This window comes from Caretta caretta, chromosome 11, assembly GCF_965140235.1.
Source record: "Caretta caretta isolate rCarCar2 chromosome 11, rCarCar1.hap1, whole genome shotgun sequence".
Lineage (NCBI taxonomy): Eukaryota > Metazoa > Chordata > Testudines > Cheloniidae > Caretta > Caretta caretta.
The window spans coordinates 78619160-78634255 of NC_134216.1; positions in this window are offsets into that span (position 1 = coordinate 78619160).

Below are 15096 nucleotides of genomic sequence, written 5' to 3' on the forward strand. Positions count from 1 at the left end.
AGAGAGCCATTGGACCAGACAGAGCGCCATCACGTGCGTGATGCTGTAGCCTGGTGCTCAGAGCACTCCCCTGGGAGATCCTGCCTGTTCCCAATGACTTCTCCCGTTATTTATCCACACTTCCGCGGGCGAGCCAGAAGGAGTCCGCCATCAGAATACCCCCCAGCCCACTGATGAGCACTCGCACCTGAGAGGTAGGAAACTCCTGTTCAGATCCCATCTTCCCCTCAGGCTGAGCGGGGACTTGAACCAGGGTCTCTCCCACTAGGCCAATGGTTATGGGGGTGCGCCTTCTCGCCCTACCCTTCAGTGTAAGCTCACCTAGAGGGCACGGTCAGCCCACAGGCTGGACTGGGCTGTGCAGGTGAGCTAGACAGAGGAATGACAATTTGGGTAGTGCTCTGGGACTCGGGCACCTGGACACCTGGCCTGGGGCTGCCGCAAGTGAGATCAGAGGCTACTATGGAAACATAGGTGCCACGTGAGCGTGGCCACCCACAGGTTTGGGGGCAGCTGCCCAGGGTTTGGGGCACCTAAAGTGGCAGTTAAGCACCTAAGTCCTTTTGTGACTCTAGCCTCAAGCATTTTGAGTTCACTGAGGAATTTCAAGGCCAAACCTTTAAACGAGCGTCAAACTCCTTAAAACGCATTGTCCCATTCCTCCCTTGCCGCCAGAGTGACTTGGAATCCACTCCCGTTTGTATTTCCCTGTGCACATGATCCAGCACCCAAGCGCACTACAAAGAGTCTCATTACGTACAGGTAGTGGGGTGGCTGCGTGCTCCAAACAGGGCCAGCAGCCATGTGGCCAGGAGACAGTGATCGCAGGCCCATCTGTGCTGACATCTGGGCAAAAGAATCCACGAGCGCAGGCACCTGGCTGACAGCTGTCCCCTCATTTAAAAACAGATCAAACACCTGTAGGGTGGGCTTTTCATTTCACTCTGTCGCACACACCACATTTAGGTTTAATAGCTTAGCCAGAGACCGGCTCCTCCAGTATCAGAACTCCTTGGAGCCTTCACATTTCTAACTCAACTACAAGAAACGCCCGTACGTGAGCCCTAGGTACCCTGACAACAAACGAGCATATGGTCCGTGGAAGAATGCCACCCAGCAGTCGTTCACACCAGCATAAGCTAACACACCAGCCAGTAAGAAGAGCAGCAAAATGTCCCCCATCACACTGCACCTCGGGTTTGAAAGCATGCTCCGGAGGTCAGGCCCGGTGTCTGGGGAGAATGTTCCAGAGCCAAGGGGTCTTTGTGGAGACAGCCCCACCAGCAAACCTTTCTCCCAGCGACGAAGGCCACGGTGGTGCCCCTCCCCTCGGCTGATCTCAGCAGTAGTGCAGCAAGGGGAGAGAGGGTTTTCTCCAGCTCCCAGGCTTCATAAGTCCAAACCAGCACCATCAACTCCACCAAGAGACAACCAGGTGACATGAATCAAATTTCTTAATTGCTAGGAATTGTTAGCTCATGTTGGTAGGAGCGTGACTAGCTTTTTCTGAGCCTAGAGGGGCTCCGAGAAAGGCCCAGGACCGCCCTGGAGGGAGAGAAAGTGGACAGCTGCCTGATTCTTTGCCCCATCGGGCAATGATCTTCAGCCATACCCTGTCCTCATAGCTAACACGCCCCCTGCACCACAGGGTAAAGGAGGGCACAAGAACCAGCTATCCCAGCCCTGCTCTAGCTGGAGATTTGAGGGAGGGTCCTGCTGCATGAGAGGCACAAAGGGAATGAAATAGGGTCGAGAACCTGGCATAATATGCATCTGGAAAATTGTTTAGTCTGGAAAAGAGAAGACTGGGGAGGGACATGATAACAGTTTTCAAGGACATTAAAGGTTGTTACGAGGAGGAGGGAGAAGAATTGTTCTTCTTAACCTCTGAGGACAGAGCAGGAAGCAATGGGCTTAAATTGCAGCAAGGGCGGTTTAGGTTGGCCGTTAGGAAAAACTTCCTGTCAGGGTGGTTAAGCACCGGAATAAATTGCCTAGGGAGGTTGTGGAATCTCCATCATTGGGGATTTTTAAGAGCAGGTTGGACAAACACCTGTGAGGGCTGGTCTAGATAACATTTAGTCCTGCTGGGAGTGCAGGGGACTGGACTAGATGACCTCTCGAGGCCCCTTCCAGTCCAGTGATTCTATAAAATACTGCTTTAGCGAGACAAGGCGAGGGAGGTCAGATCTTTCACTGGATCAGCTTCTTTGGTGAAGCAGACAAGCTTTCCAGCTTACACAGCGCGAGCTCCGGGGGAGGCCCCCCCCTCTGTCCCCCGGCATCACACTTGCCTCGCACCACTGTCACTGCACATGCTCCTAGGGCCCCTCTCAGGTCCAGGAAGCCCCCTCGCCTCCCCCGTGGTGGGTGCGAGAGGGGACTGCCACCACGTGTGCACCGCCTCCCCTGCTGCTGCCCCTCATTGTAGCTTCACGGGGGGGTGGGGATGGGGCTGCCCCTTGCCCAGCGTGGGGCAGGAGCGGTGACTGTGGGAGGGGATGGGGCTGTGCTGGTGGAGGGTCCCGCCGGAAGAGGGAAGGGTCCATCGGTCCGAGGCTGACGGCAGGGTCAGGGTCAGCCTGCCCAGGCACGAGTGGTTGGGGGGCGCTAGGATCCTGCGGCGGCCGCTGATGCCAGGAGCCAGCAGAGCAGAGCTCAGAGCAGAGCTGCAGGAGGCAGCCACCCACTGCCCCGGGCAGGAAGGGACACTTCGGGGAGGCGCGGGGTGGGCATCAGGCGGGGCTGCGGCAGAGACCCAGCCCTGAGCATTGGTGGAGCTGGGCCCCCGGGCTCTGAATATTGCTGGAGCATGGCACCATGGGCCCATATAACTCGCCGCCCCTGCCCGTGTGCAGCCAAGCTTTCCAGAGATTTGTGCTGAGTAAACACATTCTGAATCTTTGCACCTGACGGTGAGCACCAGTTCCTCTCCGTGGCTCAGCCTCGGTGTAACGGCTGGTGGTCTCTGCCATTTTTAGTTTTCATCACAATTAGGGGGATAGATGAATGTCTTGGTGCCTCACACTGAGAAGGCCCCACTCCTGCCTTGAAAGGGTTAATGAGAGCAAGATCAAGTGGATTTACTCAAGCTAGGCCCTTACGAATGCAACCTCAGATGATAAAAACGGGTGAGTTTTGCAGATTAATGGAGGTGCACAGCGGAGCTTGGCAGCGTTTGCTTCTAGCCACAGCTGCTGGGGCAGCAAAAGCCGAGACTGCGGGACACTTGGAGAACTTCCTGCAGTTTGACTGGACGATCTCTGCCCTGTGCTGATTGGCTGGTTGCTCCCATGCGCCGACTGGCTCTTCATTCAGCTTTGCTCTGTACCGGCCCCGCCCCCTCACCCCGTGTCTTTCCAGGGAGCAGATCCCCTCCTAACTAAGCCCACCCGAAGTCAATGCACCGGGGCCCTAACACGCCGTTCACTGTTCCCTCTGCTGGTGTGTGCTACCCTTCCTCTCTGCCTGGTCTAGTTCCATTGCCAGCTCCTCGGGGCAGGGGCCAGCTGCTGTTTGCACTGTGCCCGGGCCCCATCCTTGGCTGGGCCTCAAGCCCTACCGTAATAACCACGATTAACCGGGCTAACGATGAATGTTAGGGGCGGTGGTCACAGACTCGAGTAAAACAGCACTCCTGCCTTTTGGTTTTCCGCTACTATCCTGGCTGTTTCTTTCACAGGACCACAAAGGTTGTTAATCGCGCAGCTGCAACCAGTGGAAGGAGGGTGCACCAGTGTAGAGCATCCGTACAAGGGCCCGTGAAACATTAGAGCCCTCGGGGTGGCATTCACCCTTGGGCAGGGCCCTGTTGGGAGGGGCTACAAGGGACGGACGTGGTGAACAGACCTGGCGTGGATCTGCACCCAGGTGGATTTCACCATCTATAGGGGGTTGGAGGAGCCGGCAGACCCTCTGCACAGGGGTGAATGGCTGTAAGAAAGGCCAAATCACCCAGGTTTGAATGTTGTAGCAATGTGAAGGGGTGTGAAGCCCTCCCAAACAATGCAGTCATAATGGGACAAATTCATCACAGGATAACGGTGGGGTATGGTTCTCCTTTGGAATTGACCGAGACCAGGGTTCCTGTCTGGAAATGTTTGGCAGCCAGTAAATACCATTACCTAGTTCGTAGGCCTCAAAGTGCTTTACAAAGGAGGTCAGTAGGAATGCCTCATTTTACAGATGGGGAAACTAAGGCATGGTGGAGGGGAGTGACTGCACCTGGCACAGCTGGGAAAAGAACCCAGGTTTCTTGAGTTCCAGGCCACTGGGCTAGCCACTAGGCCACACTGCCAGTGCTAGCAACTGAATGTCTGGTGATGTTTAGACATTTGCTATTCATACGTTGCCAGGTTTACAGGAATAGTGTAAGTTTGTTTATTGTTTGTATTGTGGGGTCTATGAGCCCCCACCATGAACAGGTGCCCTTTGTGCAAGGTGCAGTACAAACAGAACAAAAAAGGGTCCCTGCCTCCTAGTAGCTTACAGGCTACAGCAGCTGGAGACAGACAGATGAGGGAGCACAAGGAAATAATGAGGTATTTTACCCTGGGTCAGTTTTAACAAATAAGTGGCTTTCTTAGTTGTAGTTGATAATAATAATAATAGAGCATACAGTGGCTAGTTTAAAATTTAGTTGTTTAAATTGTCCAAAATCTCATTTCCCCGAGTGAACCCAGCCCCTTTAGCAGCTGTAAATAGATGTTCTGCTTCTAGGGACCTACCTTCAAAATCAACCCTTCACCGAAAAGGGGGCTGGTGGCCTCATCCCACAGCCTGAGTGCCATACCAGCGAATCCCCGGCCAGTATGGTGGGCAGCCTCTGCTCACAAGAGGTCCAGGGCAGGACTGGCACGTGGGCACTGCTGCGTGAGGTACGTCAGCAGAAGCTTGCCCAGTACCCATTTGCCCTAGGCCAGGGGCTAGCCCAGAGCTATGAGACACTCACGTTCGTAGCCACCGCATGGACATACAAGTGGTAAACCAATAATAATATCATTTGGCTTATTTCAGGAGCCAAACAGATTGCGTGTTACGGTAGAGTCTTAGAGACACTAGTTTCCCCCTGTCCACAGGGCGTTCTCTGCCTTCAGGTTGAAGTCCCTGAGCAGCACTCGTTTTCTGTTATTTCTCTGCTGCAGGGCTGGTGGAGTTTTAAGGCTCCATGGTTGTATTACTAACACCCAGAGACATACCGATTTCTTCTATTTCTCACGTCCCACCCTGCTGTGATCTGTCAGTAGGCTCGGCAGGCCCAGGTCCGCTTGCAGATGAGGCCACAAAGGAGAACGCAGTTGCTGCAGAAAGTGATGCTAGAGATTCGCTTCCGTACGGCCTCCCGGCTCCCCATAGCAGTGTGGACGCTGTGCAGCAGGAAGTGTCGTGTTTCGGGAGAGGTAAAACCGCACAGACACATGGCTGGTTACTTGGAAGCACGCAGGAGAAAGACAGGAAAGACATGGTTGTCACTGTGGACAGCTCAATGAAAACATCTGTACGGTGACAGTTAAAACAAAGCAAAGAGTAAGTTAGGATGCATACAGGGGTGAAAGTAAGTCGACTGACTCACTGGTACTCTGGGGCCAGCTCTGGCCCCCGGAAGGGGCGGGGCTGAGGGGGTCAGAGCCAGCCCCAGCTCACCCTGTAAAGTAAGTGCCCCCCTTTCTTCTCCCCCCCTCCCCCACCGGGGTAGCAGCAGCAGCCCAGGGCTCCCGGGGCTATTTAAAGGGCCCGGGCAGTAGAAGTAGGGGAGCCCCAGGCCCTTTAAATAGCCTCTGGAGCCCCGCAGCTGCTACCCCAGGGCTCCAGCAGCGGGGCTCTGGAGGCAATTTAAAGGGCCTGGGGCTCCAGCCACTGTTGGGAGCCCCAGGCCCTTTAAATTGCCCCCTGGGGAAGCCAGGCTGCCCCAGTACGGTGCACCGGCTCTTGCCGGTACACGTACCGGGGCGTACTGGCTTACTTTCACCTCTGGATGCATAAGGAATGAAAAAGAGAACATGAAAAGTATTATGCAGGTACACACTCACCTGTCTACTGGTGTCAGTTCAGGGGTCCCTATTTATGAGTTTATGGTAAAGCCAGGATTAGAACATTCTAACTTCTAATTCCGCGCTTGTTCCCCCAGAATGCACCGCTTTACGGCTAGCAGCATTGAACAGGCAAGCTCCCATTGATAGCAGTTGTAGTTGTGTGCTCTCAGCACTTCTGCAAACCAAAACAGGCCAGAGCATTCTCAGAAAATGAAGAACACATAGTTAGTGGTCACTTGCTTAAACGAAAATGTTGGTGAAGAGCCTAGCATCACATAGAAACTCTGTGTCAGAGGCAGGTATGGAATCCAGTTCTTCTGGATTACAGTCAACAGCCTTCACCATGAGATCAGCCTTTCTCCTGCATCAGATCCCTGTCTCATTCTCAGCACAGCATCATATCAATGTAGGGCTGGAAGGGACCTTGAGAAGTCATCAAGTCCTGTGAGGCAGGACCAAGTGAACCTAGACCATCCCTGGCCAGTGTATTCATATTCAATAACACATTTCTTTAACCAAACGTAAGATAACTTTAATTCTCTAATTTTACATTTATTCTGCAAGGGGTGGGGGAGATATTCTACTTGCACTAGGGTTCACTGGCTGAACCAGCTGGGGAGGCCTTGGGGATTAACTGTGATGCTGATGCACCTCCTCGTCCTCTCCCTGAAACCAAACAATACAGACAGCAGCTAAGAGAAGAAGAGGCTGGCAGAGAAAGTAGGTCCCTGATCACAGCTGGATTTAGGGGAAAGCAACCCAGGAGACAGCCTGGGGTGCCAGGTTTGGGGAGGTGCCAGGCTTGGGGTGCTGTTTTTGTTGTTAGTGACAAAAGAGAAAATCAAATGTTTGAAGTGAAATGCTTTTGGTATTCCATATGTGGATCACGGTTGCCAACTTTCATGCCGGAAATAAGCACCCCAACTTTCACAATAAGCCAAAAATCAAACTAATCCCATTTCAAAACAAGGCCAAAACAAGCCAATCCCTAAGAACCCCAACACCCTATGTGACTAGATCCCCCCAGCGTGCAGTCTGGGACTGTGGTGGGCCCGCTGTGCACCCCGGACTCTCTCCCTCCCTTGCCCCTGCTTGCCCCTTGCTCCTGCTTGCCCCCCTTGCCCCTGCTTGCCGGGAGCTGATCAAAAAAAGAAGCAACAAGCTACAACAAGGAACAAGCTACAAGCCAAACAAGCTACAAGCCAAAAACTAGCCAACAAGCAACTCACAAGCCAATTAAGCCAAAAACAAGCCCAATTTCTGCGTTTTTTTCACAGGTTTGGTATGTCTGATGTGGATTCATTTTGCACTTATGTCCTAGAATGTTCTGGACTTTTGTAGAATCTCATGGAACCTTCCAGACTTTCTGAGAGCACGTTTTCCTTGAACCTCCTAGAATGTTGTCAGCCAGGCCCTCGCGGGTATATGAGGGGTGGAGCATCGCCAGTGAATCAGTGAGATATAAGAACAAAATGAGAGTCCAGCTGCAATATTGTGAACCTTGTTTTACTGTGTAATTGTGAAAGTGTACTTACATTTTAAGAGTTGAAGAGTGTAAGTAGCGACTAATGAAGGACATATTTAATGAGATGCCAGAGATATCTATTGAATCCCTATATATGCAACAATATAAAACAAATACTGTTACTTCTTTTGCCATGTTTAACATGTAATATCTGATGATTTTCTCAGACTGTGGAACAAGACTTTTGCTCTCCCTAATGCTGTCTGTTTTCCCCTGGAGAAAATAAAAGACACCCCCAAAGAAGCATTCAGGAGCTCAGTGTAGGAAGCAAAGAGCTCAATTGCAATATAGCTTTCAGCAAGGGGCAAAGTTGATGGGAAAATATCTGAAACAGAATAACACAGACCGGGCTTTAGGTAGCAGCAATCGTCCCAGGGCAGAAGACATTGTGGAGTGAAGCGTAAATGATGGAAGTCCTCTTACTAAGGAATTAGCAGATTTGCCTGAAGATAAGGAATGGAAATGTGTGGAAAGTGATGGAGAATCATCCAGTTTTCCTGGCGGAGTAAAGGAGAGTGATGATAAAGAAGAAAGTGGCTCACAGGAAAAGGGGAGTAATGACAAAGGAAAATCTGGTTTACATGAAAAAGAGAGAAACGATAAAGAAGAATCAGCCTCGCATGATGACAGAAACAGCAGTGAGAAAAATTGCACATCACAAATCAATACATCAGAGCCTGCTTTATGGCCAGCGATCTTAAACTCTGCCATTATTGATCGTACAATTTTGAATGGGCTGGGCAAAATTGAGGATATGACCATTTCCAGTAAATGAGCAAAAGCGACACTTCTCAAAGTCACACTGCAAAAGAGTGCTTGAGAATGATGAGAAACTGAATTGGCATTGCCTAGTTTACTCGAAATCAACTGACAAAGTGTTCTGGTTTTGTTGCAAAATATTTGACAAGAATGCCAAATCCTTGCTTGCGCGTTCCGGGTACAATTACTGACATAACTTAGCCGGTGCTCTGAAGCAACATGAAAAGTCACCTGGCCATTTTACAGCCTACTCCAAATGGATGGAGATCGAGTCCAGGCTCAAGCTGAATAAATGCATAGATGCAGAAAACAAGTGCATTATTAATGTAGCAACCCAGCACTGGCGAAACGTGCTCATACATCTGAGCTCAATTACCCTGTTCCTGCCAAAGAATAATTTGGCTTTCCAGGGCTCGTCGGATAAGTTGTTCACTGAACATAATGGTAATTTCCTTGGTTTGGTAGAGCTCCTTGGGAAATATGATGATGTCATGTGTGAGCACCTACATCGAGTAGTTTGTAAAGAACCTATGGACCATTTCTGCAGAAAAACAATTCAAAACAAATTGATTGACCTTATGACAAGGAAGGTGCTTGAGAACCTATTGGTGTGGCATGGCAAAGCAAAGTATTATATCGTAATAATGGACTGCACTCCCAACATTAGTCACGGTGAAAAGATGTCATTTACAGTAAGAGTTGTTGATGACAAGGATGGCTGTATCCAAGCAAAGGAACGCTTTATCTGTTTCCGGTCTGTGGATGACTCTACTGGAAAAGGCTAATAGAACTGAATGAGAATAAAATAAAATTCAGGACTGACACGGACAAGGCTATGACAACAGCACAGATATGAAGGGCAGAAACAGTAGTGTTGAGGCCAGCATCCTTGCACTGAATCCAAGAGCCTTCTTCGTGCCTTGTGGCTGCCATTCCCTCAACCTGGTTATGTCAGATGCAGCATCATCTTCTTTAGATTCAGTATCTCTCTTCGGAGTACTGCAAAGGAGATATGTCCTGTTTGCAGCATCAGCTATCAGGTGGAAGATCCTCACGGACAATGTTACAAATCTGACCATGAAGCCGCTAAGTGACACTCACTGAGAGAGCTACATTGACAGCAGAAGGCCAGTGAGGTACCAAGTGACTGAGGTTTATGGCACCCTGATGGAACTAGCGCAGTCAAGTAAAGCTGAGGCCAGAATCCAACACGAGGTGCAAAGCCTGGCAAAGCAGATCACTGACTTCAAATTTCTGGTCTCACTTGTGGTTTGGCATGATATCCTGTTCCAATGTTGTAAGCACGGCATTACAAACTCAGTCAATAGACATCACGACCACTGCTACTTGGATGAGAAGCTGCCTTGACTTCATTGTGGCCTACAGAGACAACAGATTCGCAGATGCCATCACTGCTGCCAAAGAAATGGTGGAAAATTTAGGAGTTGAGCCTGTCTTCAAGGAAACTCGTATTCATCAGAAGAAGAGACAGTGTGGTTACAAGGGAAGAAATGCGGTGATGGGGAGCTCAGAAGAAAAAATTCAAGAGGCATTTTTTTTGCTCTCTTGTTGACACTGCTTGCATGTCCATCAAAGAAAGGTTTGGACAAATGAAGCACCACAAAAAGACCTGGGGGTTTTTGTATGACCTTAGCTGCAGGCAGACAGGAAAACGCTCTTGAACAATTGTACAGACCCTCACCGGATGCTGACACATGGGGAATGTTCGGATGTCAATGATAATCTATATCGAATTGGACAATGTCTGTCACATTTTGCGACATGGGAAGCACTCTCCCCACCAAGTTCTCCAATTCATTCATGATGCAGAGCTGAAGGACCCTTTTCCTAAGGTGTGGATAGCTTTGAGGTTTTTGCTCACGCTGCCGGTCATAGTCATGAGTGATGAGCACAGCCTTTTGGAGCTCTGGCTCATTAAAACACATCTTCAGTTGATGATGGCCAAGGAGAGATGGACATCACTTGCTATTTTATTGCTTGAAAGTGCCATTGGCTAGTCTTTGGATGTCTCCGACGCTGGGCTTCAGTTTGCGAGGGCAGAGGCAAGAAAAGCGACCTTTTGAACTAAAGGACGAGGGTTAACTTTCCAAGGCTGTCACCAGCTGTAACCCTATTTAATACTTGTCCACCCAATGCTGGTGACAGTTCAATTTCTCGACGTTAGTATATTTCAGTTATTGTTAAAATTAAAAAGCTTCTATAATCTTAGAAAAAAGAACAGGAGGACTAGTGGCACCTTAGAGACTAACCAATTTATTTGAGCATAAGCTTTCGTGAGCTACAGCTCACTTCATCGGATGCGTGTAGTGGAAAATACAGTGGGGAGATTTATATACACAGAGAACATGAAACAATGGGTGTTACCATACACACTGTAAGGAGAGTGATCAGGTAAGGTGAGCTATTACCAGCAGGAGAGCGGGGGGGACGGGACCTTTTGTAGTGATAATCAAGCTGGGCCATTTCCAGCAGTTGACAAGAACATCTGAGGAACAGTGGGGGGGGGGGGAATAAACAAGGGGAAATCTTTTTACTTTGTGTAATGACCCATCCACTCCCAGTCTCTATTCAAGCCTAAGTTAATTGTATCCAGTTTGCAAATTAATTCCAATTCAGCAGTCTCTCCTTGGAGTCTGTTTTTGAAGTCTTTTTGTTGAAGAATTGCCACTTTTAGGTCTGTAATTGAGTGACCAGAGAGACTGAAGTGTTCTCCGACTGGTTTTTGAATGTTATAATTCTTGACAACTGATTTGTGTCCATTTATTCTTTTACGTAGAGACTGTCCAGTTTGACCAATGTACATGGCAGAGGGGCATTGCTGGCACATGGTGGCATATATCACATTGGTAGATGTGCAGGTGAACGAGCCTCTGATCGTGTGGCTGACGTTATTAGGCCCTATGTTGGTGTCCCCTGCTGGAAATGGCCCACCTTGATTATCACTACAAAAGGTTCCACCCCAACCCCCGCTCTCCTGATGGTAACAGCTCACCTTAAGTGATCACTCTCATTACAGTGTGTATGGTAACACCCAATGTTTCATGTTCTCTGTGTGTATAAATCTCCCCACTGTATTTTCCACTGAATGCATCCGATGAAGTGAGCTGTAGCTCACAAAAGCTTATGCTCAAATAAATTGGTTAGTCTCTAAGGTGCCACAAGTCCTCCTTTTCTTTTTGCGGATACAGACTAACGTGGCTGTTACTCTGAAACCTATAATCTTAGAGGAAACTTTTTCTTTTTTTTTTTGCTTATCTATGGCAGGAATAAATACAGATTTATGGATCCTAACACACAAATTTATCATCTTATATGACAGGGATAAATCATGCATGCAAATCATTCACCAAATTCATGAAATGGGCTACAAAGGCAATAAAAAATAAGGTATTCAACAGTTTAACAAATGAGGGGGGGAGTGCTGAAGACACACCTTGCCTGGGGTGCCATTTGGTCTAGGGCCAGCCCTGTCCCTGATCCCCTTCCCTCCCCACCCCCAAATTGGGCACTACCAAGAGCAAGTGGCTCCAAAGCAGAGTCATGCAGGTTTCAAGAAGCAAATTGCCAGCCATTAAATCCTCTGTGCAAGTGTGTCTGCTCTGGTCCTACATGCAGGGAGATGAAAGCTGGGGTAGATCAGGCATAAGCATCACATGGGCCAGGCTGTGGGGGAAAACTGAAACCTGCAGAAGTCATTGAGGTTCTGGCACTTTAGGGGTCTTATAGACAATTCACTACACAGCTGGGCATCATGTGCTGAGCGCCAGCTATCCTGTGCACTGATGGAAGCAGAGAGTCTGTGGAAAAGGGAGTATCATCATGTCTATGTACAAGGGGGGCCCATTAACTGGTTTAGGTAGTCTTAATTGTGTCATTTCCTAACTTCCGACTTTTTAACATTAATCATGTGGTTTTCATTTAGCTTTTCGTATGCAATTTCCTCGGTTATTTCACAAAGGAAAATGGAAAACCAAACCGAATTCCATTTGGAGTGACTGCAGCATGCCCCCACCTACATCCTCACCAGGTTTTGAAGTAGAGCTGGCCAAGACAATTCGGTGGAACAGGTTTCCACTGCAGAGTGCAGTTGTCTCAAAATTGGAACATCTCACCGGAGTGTGTCGCTTGTGATCATTTTGGAGCAGAGCTGGCTCAGGCTAGACAGAAAGTGGCCAGGGCAGCTGAATTCGAGTGACAGCCATTCCAGGAACTTGTCAGGGCCACAACCCAGGTGTGCTGCAGGAAGCAGAGTTGCTGGCCCTTGTCTCTGTTCCAGCCAGCTAATGGGAGGGACTGCATACCTCCCCTAGCTACCCGCGCTCCAGGGTGCTTGAGAAAAAGACCCACCTCAGAGGACCCTGCTGGCTATGTCCCCGACACTGCCCATGAGAGAGCACGCCTTTTGTGTGCACGCAGAAACCTCCCTGGTCACACAGCAGATAGCAGCCTTGTTGCTGCTCCTTGCAGCTTCCCTCTCCTGTTCCTTTGGGATACCCCTTGAACTGCTGCCTCTCGGGGGAGCGTCCTGCAGAGGCAGGACTATCTGAGCTGTAATTCTGCATCTCTGCAGCCGTGGCATGGCAGGATGCTCCATCCCCGTGCATGGGTGCTTTCCCCCAGCTGTGGTGTCCCTGTGCTGTCTCTCAGGAGAGGCGTTGAGCTTCTGTTAGCTATCCAGAGCTGGCTTTGTTTTCTGGGAGCATCCCCTCTGCGCACTCAAACAAACATTTGCAGGGCAGCTTTTGGGCATGGCCTGGTCTGTGCTTTGCCCCGCTACTGCTGCCTGGCCAGGGGAGTTCCAGCAGCGTCATAGAATCACAGAATATCAGAGTCGGAAGGGACCTCAGGAGGTCATCTAGTCCGATCCCCTGCTCAATGCAGGACCAATCCCCAACTACAGCAGCATCCTGCTAGATTGCGAGAGCGAGAGCCCTGCAAGGTGGTGTGGAATGACAGGTCAGTGCCCCAGTAATGGTCAGAGAGCTCCAAAGAGGCGCAAGGCTGAGTGTCCCATCTCCAGCTGCCAAGAGCAGCCCCTGCCAGCAGGGGGCAGATGACCCCATCTGCATGGTCGCGGGTCTGAGAGAACGTTAATTTTATCCAGTGGCTGGACTTTCCATGTGTGAAAAGAATCAGAGGGTGTCTTTAGTTTTCAGAATAGCAGCCGTGTTAGTCTGCTATTCAAAGAAAAGGAGGACTTAGAGACTAACACATTTATTTGAGCATAAGCTTTCGTGGGCTACAGATTAGTCTCTAAGGTTTCTTTAGTGTAAATCTTAACGGCTTGACACACCCCAAAGCCAAGCCCAGTGTTTAGGGGGTGACCCCAGTAAACGCGCCAGCTATGTATCTAGAGTTGGCGCACGGCTGGAACGCTTTCTTGCTTAGCCGTGAAGACCTGAACTCACGCCTGTGGTGTTGGAGGGCTTCCTCCGTCAGTGAAGGAATCTGCCACTTGAGTCCACCCTAAAATATCGCTGACTGACTCTCTGATCATTTTGGTCTGAGGCTGGACTGGCAAGCTCTGCTTTCTTGGGAAAGGTTTCTCCTTTGGTTTGAGGAGTTTAAGAAGAGACAGGAAGAGGTAAAAACCTTGGCTATTTAAAGCACTTAACTAAAGAAAACTCCATATCTTGAAATTGACAGTAAGTGGAAAATGTGCTTCTGGCTTTTACGTTTGGGCACTAAACAAAAATTAGGCCAAGTATTTCATGTATTGTTACATATAGTTTCCTATACTACATGTGCAATATACTTTAGAAAACACAATATAGAACTGGTAATGGGTTTAGAAAAATAGATAATTTTCCCTACGGGAAAGTGACTTTCACCAGTGAGACATTTTACATTTAAATGCTTCTGCTTTAGCGGTAATTCAGCTTTTTGTGTATTCACAATAGTCACTTTTAATTATTCTAATTTTCAACATGCAGTCCATTAGAAAATGTAACCCCCCCCCCCCCCCCCGCCCCAGTGCCTCTGGAATTCGGGCTGCAGGATTCCTCTGCACATGGAGATGTGGGATAGATAGAGTCTTAATCATTTTTATCCAGGGTCACAGAGGTGGAAGGATGGTTTTGGTTCTGTATAAAATATTTTTGACAGCTTTTCTCATCGCATTTGCAAGAAATGGAACCTGAGAAGTCCACCTCCTACTAAATCTGATCAGTTACAGCTGTAGTTGAGTCTATTCCAGATACCTAGTCCATGGATCAGTTAAATTCCAAAAGAAATATAACCCTCCCTGTTCCAAAGGCAGGGCTCAGCCCTGGGGTTAACTGGCTCAGTGGTGTAGCATGCTGTCTTTATATATGATAAGATCTGAATTTTAATCCTGGTTTGGGTCAGAAATGGAAACTGGTTGGTAGGCTCTTCCTACTTATCCCCATCACAAAACTAGCATGCAGTTTGCCAGTGCTAATAGCCCTGGTTCAGATGAAGCCCAGAACAAATGAAGACAGATGTGGGCCTGTTTTAGAGACTTGTGCATTTGGCCTGATGGTGGATTTAGCAGATCAGGGCTCAGGTAAATTAGCAGATTAGGAGAGGGAAGCATTCACCTCTTCGCATCCTCTCCAGCTGGCACTAGTCACCCCTGACTTTCTTAGGACCAGAGCCAGGCCCCTTTGAATCATAGAATCATAGAAGATTAGGGTTGGAAGAGAGCTCAGGAGGTCATCTAGTCCAACCCTTTGCTCAAAGCGGGGCCAACACCAACTAAATCATCCCAGCCAGGGCGCTGTCAAGCTGGGCCCTAAA